The sequence below is a fragment of the Bos indicus x Bos taurus genome, chromosome 14, assembly GCF_003369695.1.
Source record: "Bos indicus x Bos taurus breed Angus x Brahman F1 hybrid chromosome 14, Bos_hybrid_MaternalHap_v2.0, whole genome shotgun sequence".
In the NCBI taxonomy this organism is placed as follows: Eukaryota; Metazoa; Chordata; class Mammalia; order Artiodactyla; family Bovidae; genus Bos; species Bos indicus x Bos taurus.
The window spans coordinates 9,649,786-9,662,219 of NC_040089.1; positions in this window are offsets into that span (position 1 = coordinate 9,649,786).

Sequence of the window (12,434 nt, forward strand, 5' to 3'; positions counted from 1 at the left end):
TTGGGGGAGGAGAAGGGAATGACAGAGGATGAGATGGCTGGATGGCATCACCGACTGGATGGACTTTGAGTTTGAGTGAACTCCAGGAGTTGGTGATGGACAGGGAGGCCTGGTGTGCTGCAATTCATGGAGTCGCAAAGAGTCGGACACGACTGAGAGACTGAACTGAACTGAACTGAAAGTGAAGATCAGTAGTCCAAACCTATATTCTGAGGACTCAGGTGAAAGATAAAGCAATTGAACAAAGCTTGCTTGCAGAGGGATCTCAATCAAGGTGAGGTGTTTTACTTCATCTGCCCATTTGAAAACTGAATTGGTTAAATTCCCTGGCTGTCCAGTGGTTAGGACTCTGTCCTGTCACTGCTGAGGGGGCAGGTTCGATCCCTGGTTAGGGAACTAGGATCCCACAAATCACTGGGTGAGGCAAAAAATAAAATAAAAAACTGAGTTGGTGTCGTTAAATGAGATAAGGTCTGAAATGCAAGTGTGGAGTGGACAATACAGAAAGTGAGCACCCAGTGAAGGCAGCTTGTTTCTCTCCTCTTTGGTAGCACCTGGACTTTGTCTCCCCGCTCAAGCCTCTGCTCCCTGCTGTCCTTTTAGGACATAAGACAGCATCAGCCAACAGAGAGCTGCTACCACTGCCACAAGTAAGAAGGAGGGGTGAGGAGGCTGCCTCAACACCTGTTGGCCCTAGGAAGATACCACCTTGTCTGTGCTCCAGGGACTTAGGCGGACACCTCACCTGGTCTCTCCCTGCAGGCCAGTTCTGCATTGGTGAGCACCAGTGCAGCCCACACCTGGAATGCTGCTGCCTGAAACCCCAAATCTCCATCACTGGGTTTGCCAGCTGCAGCTACTATAGCCACAGAAAGACAGCTTCTGGTTAAATCTCGCCTTCCAAGTCTCAGTGTGAGTGCAACTGCTCTAACAGAAACTCAGTTTAACCAGAACCATAGTTATAAGGGGGTTTGAGAAATGTAATTTTTAGACCACCGGTTTTACAAAAATAAAAATACAGAAGGAAGTTGTATGGAAAGTTGAATGCTGACCTGCCAGATCTACCTGGTACCTCTCTCAGACGCTAGAACAAAGGTATCCTTTCCCTGAACCCTTTTCTTTTGAGGATCCTACATATCACAAAAGTACATCAGAAGCAAACTTATGAAAGTACATATGTATACCACTGTTTCTTGGGATCTGATACTCAGAAATTTGTTGTTGCTCAGTTGCTAAGTCCTGTCTGACTCTGCGACCCCATGGACTGCAACATGTCAGGCTTCTCTGTCCTTCACTCTCTGCCAGAGTTTGCTCAAATTCATGTCCATTGAGCTGGAGATGCTATCTAAACATCTCATCCTCTGTCTCCGCCTTCTCCTCTTTCCCAGCGTCAGGGTCTTTTCCAATGAATTGGCTCTTTGCATCAGGCGGCCAAAGTACTAGAGCTTCAGCTTCAGCAACAGTCCTTCCAATATTCAGGATTGATTTCCTTTCAGATTGACTGGTTTGATCTCTTTGCAGTCCAAGGTACTCTCAAGAGTCTCTTCTCCAACACCACAGTTCAAAAGCATCAGTTCCTGAACACTCAGCCTTCTTTATGGTACAGTTCTCACATCTGCACATGACTACTGGAAAAACCATAGCTTTGACTATGCAGACTTTTGTCAGCAAAGTGATGTCTCTGCTTTTTAATATGCTAAGTTTGTCATAGCTTCTCTTCCAAGGAGCAAGGGTCTTTTAATTTCATGGCTGCAGATATCACCCACAGTGATATTGTAGCCCAAGAAAATAAAATCTGTCACTGCTTCCACTTTTCTCCTTTCTATTTGCCATGAAGTGACCAGATTCATGATCTTATTATTTTTTTTAACATTGAGTTTTAAGCAAACTTTTCACTCTCCTCTTTCAGCAATGTCACAGAACAACTCATAAACCTAAACACTAGTTCATGTGTCTAACACTCTTTGGGCATACAGGAAATGTTTCTTTTACCATAAATTCTTGAAAGATGGGGCTTCCTTGGTGGCTCAGACGGTAAAGAATCTGCCTGCAAGGCAGGAGACCTGGGTTTGATCCCTGGGTTGGGAAGATCCCCTGAAGGAGGGCACGGCAACCCACTCCAGTATTCTTGCCTGGAGAATCCCCATGGAGAGAGGAACCTGGCGGCCTACAGCCCATGGGGTCTCAAAGAGTAGGACATGACTAAGTGACTTGAAAGATAGCTGAGTCCAAATGTGTGAAGCTTTGCAAATGGAGATGGACACAAATACACATGAATCACCTGTGTGGAGAAAATGCTTCAGGAAGAGAAAAGATCAAGCAACTACTCTATCGACTCTTTCCTCTCAAGGATGCATTAGCTTTTGGTATAATAAAACATCAGCTTCCCAAGGATGCCAATTATCCATTGATCTTGCATCTCTTTATATTCCAATTAGTGATTTCAGAGGTACTCAGAATTAACTTAGGATTCAGAATACACGCATAAGTCAACTATGAAACATTTTGCAATGTTAAACAATGCACTTCACTCTTAAAACTGCATATTCTTGAGCTTCAGTGTAACATGTATGGGATGTTACTCCAATACTTTATATTGGCAACCTGGTGGGCAATGGGTGCAAGAAACGTGAAGACTATTTTCATACATATATTTTAAAAGATTTAATTACATTTAAAAATTAAATAACTGAATTTGAATGATTTTGACTAAAATGTTAATATTAAGCAATTTTAATAATATTATATATTTTAATTTTAATAAATAATACTGAAAGCTTATAAGACATTTTGGAGACATATGCAAAATGATGTTAATTTTTCAAATGTTTATATTTTACAGAAATGAAATTGACACTTTCGCTTGCATTTAGCTTACATTTTATGGAAATATATTCTAATTTTTTATACTTTGAATAGAACTCTATTTTATATTTTAATCTTGCTGAGTATTTTAGTCAATAGAACACAAACAACATGAACATTTTCTATTTTAAAAGTATAAGAAATTATTTTTGCTGAAATGAAGTCAAGAAAAATAAGTTTCATGGAATAAACATACACTCATTTATGAATTATGCATCACAATGTTAGTGGTCCATCAACAGAATAACCAGACAGGAGCAATCATCATTAAGTTCAGTTGCTGACATATTTTGCTGACTTCCTCCCTTTTTTCGATTCCTTTTTCTTGGGATAATAGAAAAGACAACTAATCTTTACGGTATCTGACAGGTCCCTGATATTTGAAGAAGGTGATTGCAAAACCTGGGAAACTTCTCTTCCCCAAGTCTAAATCAGACTAAGTATATGTTCTCCATTCTCATGCATTCAGTCACTTCACTGCCATTTAAAGTGAGAAGCCTCTAGAGAGGATTATGTGTGTGTGTGGTGGGGACAGGGCGAGGGGTATCCCAGGTGGCCTGGTGGTAAAGAATCCACCCACCAGTGAAGGAGATGCAAAAGATGCAGTTTCGATCCTGAGTCAGGAAGATCCCCTGAGAAGGAAATGGCTCTGCACCCCAGAATTCTTGCCTGGGTAGTCCCGTGGACAGAGGAACCTGAAAGATACTGTTCATGGGGTCCCAAAGAGTTGGACGTGACTGAGCACACACACATTACGTGTGGGGCATTGTGCTTGGTGCTGAACTAAGAGAAGTAAAAACAGGTGGCTCCTGCTATAAAGACATCAGATTCCAGGGACTTCCCTGGTGGTCCAGCGGCTAAGACTGCAAGCTCCCAATTCAGGGAACCCTGGTTTGATTCCTGGTCAGAGAACTAGATCTCACATGCTGCAGCCAGACCTGGCACAGCCAAATAAATAAATATATATTTTTTAAAGACATCAGATTCCAGCAAAGAAAGTCTTTGGGCAAGCTCGTTTGATTTTTGGTAGCTATTCCTTTTAAATCCAGTGCCAACAAAAAAATGGAATATCTTTGCATAAGGATATTCCTAAATACGTCCTTTTAATTCACTCTATTATTAAGCAATCTTTAACAACAAAATCTTGTCTATTCTTGGGAACTGGGGATTCTAAGATGGACAAAGATGTCATGGTCAAAATTCAAAGTCAAATGCTCTGGACAGAGACACAGTCACTGTGTGATAAGTTTGATGACAGAGGCCAGTGTAGGATGCTATGAGCATTTTCTTTTTATTCACAAATAATTTCATTTTACTCCATATCATCCTCAAACTACCAACCTATGTAACCAACTTACTTATTTACTGTCATCATTTTCTTACTTCACTGAAATTCCTCAATCCACAGAAATCTAGCATCTAGCCCACCGCTCCGCTTATACTGCCCAAACAAGGTCACCAGTGACCTCTTAAAAAATAAATCCAATGAGCATTTTCACTCCTTATCTTAATCTGCATGGACCTATGCTTCCTTCTTGAAGTAACTTTTTCCCTGGTTTCTATGGCACCTCACCCTCCCAGTGAGTTCTCTAAGATTTCTGGCTAATCCATCTCAGCCTCCTTCATGACTCTGCTAATCTCTTAAAGCTCAGTCCTATATATGTTTCCCACATATGTGAACTATAAATATGCTTGATGATTGCAACCATAAATATACTGGGTGATTGCAACTATAAACACACTAAATACTGACAAAGCTGCATCTGACCAAAATCTTTCTTCTGAGTTATGACATATATATATACAATTGCCAAACCAATCCCTCTCAGGTGTTACTGAAGCCCATTACATTTAGGCAAAACTAAGGTATTGTTGCTCCTTAATCTGAGCTGTAAGAAGATATGTAGAGAGAACACATGTGATGGAACCTTCCAAGAAAATGCAGTTTTATTATTTTAATAGAAATATTCAGATCAGATAACTACACATATATGGGACCAATCCAATATCCTTACATGAACGTCTTCTTGCTGTTGATTGTCCCTGTTGCTAAAATGTTCTTGGAAGAAACAGACAACAACCAATGTTCTACTGGTTAGAAAAATCTATTCCTTTTTTCTCCATCTTTCTCTACAAGTAAATAAAGTGAGAGGGAGATGGGGAAAGGCAGAAGAATAAAAGTGCATGGTTATCATAGATGGATAACAAAGAAGATGGTGGGAGAATGCAACCTGTCACTAAGGGGAGCCTAGGACTCAATCAATTGCAGATAAATCAGAGATAAAACAAAGTTAAAGGTAATTTTGCTCATGTTATTCTGAACTCAGTAAAAGAGTGAGTGAATGTTAGTCTCTTAGTCATGTCTGACTCTTTGCAATCCCATGGACTGTAGCCCACTAGGGTCCTCTGTCCATGAAATTTTCCAGGCAAGAATACTGGAGTGGGTAGCCATTCCCTTCTCCAGGGGATCCTCCAAAGGTAATTTTGCCCATGTTATTTTTAACTCAATAAACGAAGTGCGTTAAAAATAGAGCCATTCATCAACAATCCAGGAGGATGCCTCTGGAGCTTTCCATGGGAGCGCCTCCTTGTCATTCAGCTCTTAGTTCAAATGCCATCTCTTCAGAGAGGCCTTCTCTGACCCCCCACTAGCCATCCCAATCTCATCTCACTCTCTTACTTCTTTACATTTTGTTCCTTCACAGCTATTTATACCCATTTGAAATTCTCATGTTTATCTCATTATTTGCTTGTGCATTTTCTGCTACCCATCAACCACTCCATGAGAATACAAGTTGCATTAAAGCAAGATGATATCTGAATCTTCAAAGACTTTGACTTCTGTTCAAAGCCCGAGTTCGTAGGGCACAGGGCCCATGTTGGAATCAGGCCTTCTGTGTCCTGTGCTTTCTCTGTGGTCAAGGCTCTCTATCATCTTCTTGCCACAAAACAGTTTTGAATCCAATCTCAAAGAATCATCTCTACCCAGGGGTCCAGTTCTGGCAAAGAAACTGTTGTGCAAGCCTGTCTGGGGTCTGTGTCTCTGGATGCTGTTAACTGCAAGTGGAGGGACAGTACTGCCTGGTGGAAGGTCTGGAGCTGTCCTTTCCCTTATTACAGCTTGGCCTGTGTCCCCACTAACACCTCCATGATGATGGGCTGGGAAAGCTGGAGGGAGAACTTTTTAAAAATAATAATAAGGCTGATCAGAATGACCTAACAAAGTGAAAAATGGAGAAGACACATCCCCCTGAACATGGACTGCCTGCTCTGAGTTATTTAAAGTCTCTTTCCTAAAAGGTGCCAATTCTTACTGTCTGATGATCTCAGAGGCTTGCATCCTTCCCCCCACCCCCAGCCAGCCCCAAACCAGCCACTGAAATGTAATAAATAGTCTCCAAGCTCATCCTCTGCTGAGTCATCTGGAGCTGGGAACCTCATGCATCTCGGGGCTTCATCCGAGATCGAATTCCTCTTTATAAACAGTTCTCTAAAGATGAACAGACACATGGTTCATGAATGATCCATCACTCAGGCAGCTTCTTAGAGACCACTGCTTCTGATGAGAATGGTTTACATTTTCTAAATAAACCATCAAAGTGAAAGTGTTAGTCACTCAGTCGCTCGCGTCTGACTCTTTGTGACCCCACGGGCTGCAGCCCACCAGGCTTCTCTGTCCATGGAATTCTCCAGACAAGAATACTAGAATAAGAGGCTATTCCCTTCTCCAGGGGATCTTCCCAACCCAGGATCGAACGTGGGTCTCCTGCATTGCAGGCAGATTCTTTGCCATCTGAGCCACCAGGGAAATAATCCATGCCAGCACCCCACCTCAGCTGTTAAAAACAATAATAAAAATCCCCCAAATATGGATTAGGAACTAGCAGCATTTACTCAGGCAGGGTTTTCTAAAAAAGCTACTGGCTGCTCTCTTTAAATAGATGAACAGAATTTTAGAATTGGTAAGAATTTTGGAAACTATCTCAGCCCAACACCTCCCAATGTATGTTATACTAAACACAGGAACTGCAGGACATTATTATGTGGGAAAGGGAGGCTTGGGAATAAAATAAATGCAGAGAATGCTATGTTTCATGAAGTTCAGCTGGTTTCTTTGTGTAAGAACTTATAGTCTCTAAGGTATACTGGGAAACTTTAATTGGGAAAAAATATAAGATATCACATATTCTCATCTTATTATCCATGGGACCCTTTGTCTTGGGATATCTTGTTGCATCAGTGTTGTATGGGATACTAATTTGGATAATGGTAGTCTGGTCTTACTTTTCATAAGTAAGTCACTTTGGTCAGGGAATAGTTTTATGCATGTGTTATACAAAATTTTCCAGATGTTCCTTTCATTGAAATTTTATGGAAACCTAAATTAGAAGAGGTGAATAGCTGAACACAAGGAAGTTTAGTGGAATGTACTTGGATTAACATCCTGGCATACCCAGCTGTGAGATGTGTGGTCTGAGGAGAGCTGTGTTATATCTGTGATAAGGCTCAGGTCAACCCAGTCAAGAGGTGAGCAGCCAGCATCTCCTGCTGGGGAGGGACAGCAGCGCTGGGGTTGTTCTTGTTCAGTTGCCAAGTCACATCCGACTGTGACCCCATGAACTTCACCACACCAGGCTGTCCTTCACCATCTCCCAGAGTTTGCTAAACTCAAGTCCATCAAATCAATGATGGCATCCAACCATCTCATCCTCTGTTGCCCCCTTCTCCTCATGCCTTCAATCTTTCCCAGCATCAGGATCTTTTCCAATGAGTCAGCTCTTCGCATCAGGTGACCAAAATATTGGAGCTTCAGCTTCAGCATCAGTCCTTCCAGTGAATATTCAGGGTTGATCTCCTTTAGGATGGACTGGTTGGATCTCCTTGCAGTCCAAGGGACTCTTGAGAGTCTTCTCCAGCACCACAGTTTGGAGACCATCCATCGGACTTCAGCTCTGCAGCACATCCACAGCTGGTATCCACTGAGCTCTGCCCGTGCCCTTTTCAGGTATCTGGTTCTCTTGGTCAAAAGTTTATAACCACTTGACTTTTTTCTGGAAAAAATGACATGTTCCTTTTCAGGTCAAATAGACTACAGCTGTGGATATCGATTCAACAACAATTTGTTAGGAACCTGCTGAGAGCAAGCACTGTTCTAAAAACTGGCAATGCAATTATAAACAGACTAGATAGAAATTAAGGTCACCATTCTGGGCTTATTCACTTTCATTCACATAGTCTCTCATCCTAATTCTAGCTCGCATCCCAAGTCCCTCCTTCTGCCTGACTTCCAGGGAGAAGAGAGTACTTGTCATGATACCATCCTTTGGGGACTTCCCTGGTAGTCCAGTGACTGAGACTCTGCCTAGCAGTGCAGGGGATACAGGTTCGATCCCTGGTCAGGGAGTTAAGATCCCACATGCCTCACTGACATAAAAAAAAAAAGCAAAACATATAACAATATTGTACTAAATTCAATGAAGACTTTAAAAATGGCCCACATAAAAAAAATCTTTAAAAAAATGATACTGTCCTTTGGAACTTTGCTCTTCAGCTGTATGTTCATCCATCATGACATCCTTTGAGCATGTGCATAAAGCCAGGTACTTTAAAAGGTACTGAGAGGACACGGATGAGCAAGATATGGACCCTGCCTTCAAGGAAATCATCACTGAGCAAACTGCCATGGCCAACCTCTAGGTGGATAATAAAACACGCTTCTGAATGTTGCAGAAAAGAAAGCAGAGGCATCCACTTATAACTGAAAGTTAGAAATTCTGCTCTACCTTGACCACCTGGGTATCTCCAAAAATGCCCACTACCATTTCTATTTCTTAGTTGCCACATGTTCAGGAATGATCTACCTGAGCTCTTGTCCCAAGTTTTAAGTAAACAAAGAATATTTACAAAACATCTAACCGGATGTAAGTATTTTTAATGTGCATTCTTAATCTTCACAATAACCTGGTGAAATAGGTATTCATCACTAATATTATAACATCAATGGTAGCTGTTATTGTACTAGTCTTAGCATCTGTATCGTAAGCGATAGAACTGTTGGTATAACAGGAGTGATGGTACATCTGACAGGCCCAGAACAGAGCTATATATGCTTGTATTCTCATACGATTATTAAAAGTACTCACTTGGAAGCTCAAAACTATCCAGGTTTGGCGATGACACATTGTATGATCCCTCAGTCATTAGCACAGATTCAAATAAGGCTCAGAGAGGCCACAAGGGATGTTTAAGATCACACAGCTGATGAATGGACAAGCTCTGATATGAACAGAGCTCCTCTCATTCTAAATACCATTTATTCTCAACCATCACAAGCAGGACAAATTGCTTTGTGAGAATAAAGAAGCCCACAAATAGGGAGGTGCTTTATAAACTGAGATGATGTGCACTGCTTGGACAATGTGCAGTTACTAATAATCCATCGTCTATTGGTCCTTGCCAAGGGCTTGTATCAGGAGGAGTCAATCATAGAAGCAGCAGCCCAGAGGAGGCTGAGAAGCCACAGTGGATGTGACCAAGAGGGAAGAAACTCGGCTCACACATCAGCAAAGAAAAATCCCTTCAACAAAGTAAAGCCATGAAACAGGCTGGATGACACCGTGTCTGATGCTGAGAAAGCGAAAGAAAAAAGAAGGGCCAGCACTTTTTCTGGTGAGACACATAATACCTCTGTTCATGGGATGCAGTGGAACGTGACATCTGGTGAAAGGAGGAGAAGGAGACATGGCCTTTGTCCCAAAGAGAGATGAACCCATGCCAAGGACAACAACTACCTCTCCAGGTGGAAAAAGTGTCACCTTAGGAGTGTTAATTACCTCCCAGGCTGAGCAGAGTCCTGGCACAGCGAGGATAGAGAGGAAAGCTGGTTGGTGGTCATTGCCTTTTTCAACTCTAACAGACATTCTGTAGCTCTTCATTTTTTCCCCAGTTCTATTGAGAAATAATTGACATAACATTACTGGGGAAGTTTCAGGTGCACAGTACAATGGTTTGATTCACATAGATTGTAAAATGATTACCGAGATAAGTTTAGTTAACATCCATCGTCTCATAGAGATACAATGAAAGAAAAAAAAATAAAGCATGACTATTTCTTGTAATTAGAATTAGGCAAATCAATTATGATGTAAACAATATTAATATCTGTTAAGATTTACCTGCTTAAAGTTACAATGATAACATGTGAAAAATATTAACTAAATTCTCATCTGTTCGTACGGTTCTGTCAAATAAAGTAATTCTAGTCCTTTAAAAAGGCTTCTGCTTTCCCTGGTGTGATTCTGTCCTGTGCAGTTGCTCCTTTGAGTAGTCGTTTAATTCCATCCGGCTTCTCTCCCACATATGTGTGCTGCCAACCCACGGAGGAGTCAATGGACATGGATATGAGCCCTTCGAGGCCCCAGAACTATCTTTCTGGTTGTGAACTAAAGGCTGACAGAGATTATCCCTTCAAGGTGGATAATGATGAAAATGAGCACCAGTTATCTTTAAGAATGGTCAGTTTAAGGGCTGGAGCAAAGGATGGATTACACATTGTTGAAGCAGAGGTGATGGATTATGAAGGCAGTCCAACTAAAGTAACACTGGCAACTTTGAAAATGTCTGTACAGCCAACAGTTTCTCTTGGGGGCTTTGAAATTACACCACCTGTGGTTTTACGGTTGAAGTGTGGTTCAGGGCCTGTGCATAACAGTGGACAGCACTTAGTAGCTGTGGAGGAAGATGCAGGGTCAGAAGACAAAGAGGAGGAGGATGTGAAACTCCTAAGTATATTTGGAAAGCGTTCTGCCCCGGAAGTGGTAGCAAGGTTCCCCAGAAAAAAAGTAAAGCTCGCTGCTGCTGCTGAAGATGATGATGATGATGATGATGAAGATGATGACAATTTTGATGAGGAAGAAAAAGCTCCAGTAAAGAAATCTGTACGAGATACTCCAGCCAAAAATGCACAAAAATCGAATCAGAATGGAAAAGACTCAAAACTGTCAACACCAAGATCAAAAGGTCAAGAATCCTTCAAAAAACAGGAAAAAACACCTACAACACCGAAAGGATCTAACTCTGTCCTTAAGACATTAAAGCAAAAATGCAAGCAAGTATAGAAAAACACACTGAACAATCCTGGGCACTGCTGGTAAATTAAGACCAAAGATGGGGAGAGGAAAAGGACAGACACGCATAGTCCAAACTGTGCATCATCAACAATCCAGACTGAAGTCTTCTAGTTGAATCTCAGTCCCCTTTGCTGATTGGCCACCCACCCACGCCTCCTTCCAGGCTGGAAGCAATCAACTGATCTCCTAGAACACTTTGACTGCTGTGATTCAGTGAACCTTACACTTTGCTTTCTATTTGTGCAATTGCCTCACCTCTGACCATGTATTTCCCTAGCTGCTCAATAAATATTTGAATCAAAAAAAAAAAAACAGGGCTTCCTTGGTGGCTCAGCAGTCAAGAATCCACCTGCCAATGTAGGAGATGCGGGTTTGATCCCTGAGTTGGAAAGATTTCCCGGAGGAGAAATGGCAACCCACTCCAATAATACACTTGCCTGAGAAATTCCACAGACAGAGGAGCCTGTCAGGCAACAGTCCTTGGGCTCACAAAGAGACGGACACGGCTCAGCAACTAAACAACAGCAACAGTCTTTTAAAATATTCTCCTTGTGATGAGAACTCTTGGGATCTACTCTTTTAACAGCTTTCTTAACATACAGCAGTGCTAACTGTAGCCATCATACTGTATATGATACCATTAGTACTTGTTTGTCTTATAACTGATGTAGCTTTTCATTTGAAGTTGAGGTAGGAAAGAGAAAGCTAAGTATGACTGAGCACTTGCTTTAAGCCAGGCATGCTCACTTGACAAATATTTTCAGAGCTCCTCATATGTTTCTCGAAGCAGATTTAGACATTTCATTGTGCAAAACAGATAAAGGGCCCTGCCCTCAAAAGAGCTTCAATTATGGAGGGAGAGGCACACAATTTACAATAAATGCAATAAATCAGTAACTTCTGTGTCTTACTCACCTTTGCTACTTCATTATTTTGTATAATGCCCTAAGTGCATGTAAGATGAACACAAGGATGCATGAATGATTAAAATCTAGACGGGTAAAATTTGGCCCTACAGTTTCCTGAGGGGACATTCTGGAAAGAAAAAAAAATAATTTGAACAAAAATTAGGCATCTTGTTATTCTACTTCAACAGGAAGGGTAGCAGATTTCTGTGGACATGCATTTGCATATCTTTTTCTTAAATAGGCTGTCCAATTTACATACATTTGTATGTTCCATTCAAAGAAACTTACTGTCAGTATGTAAATTACTCAGCACACTAAATTCTCCTTTTCTTCTTATCATTTTTTCTCATTTTTGCTGTTTCCTCTTCATACTTAAATAAGCATACTTTGTGCAAATTTCCTCCATATTTCTATAGTGCCTTCAATGGCATATATTATTTTAAATAAAATTAGATAATTATATATGCATTATGTGTATATGTATAATATACATTCTGAGCTTTCATTTTTTTTTGTTTATTTTGGGGGGCTA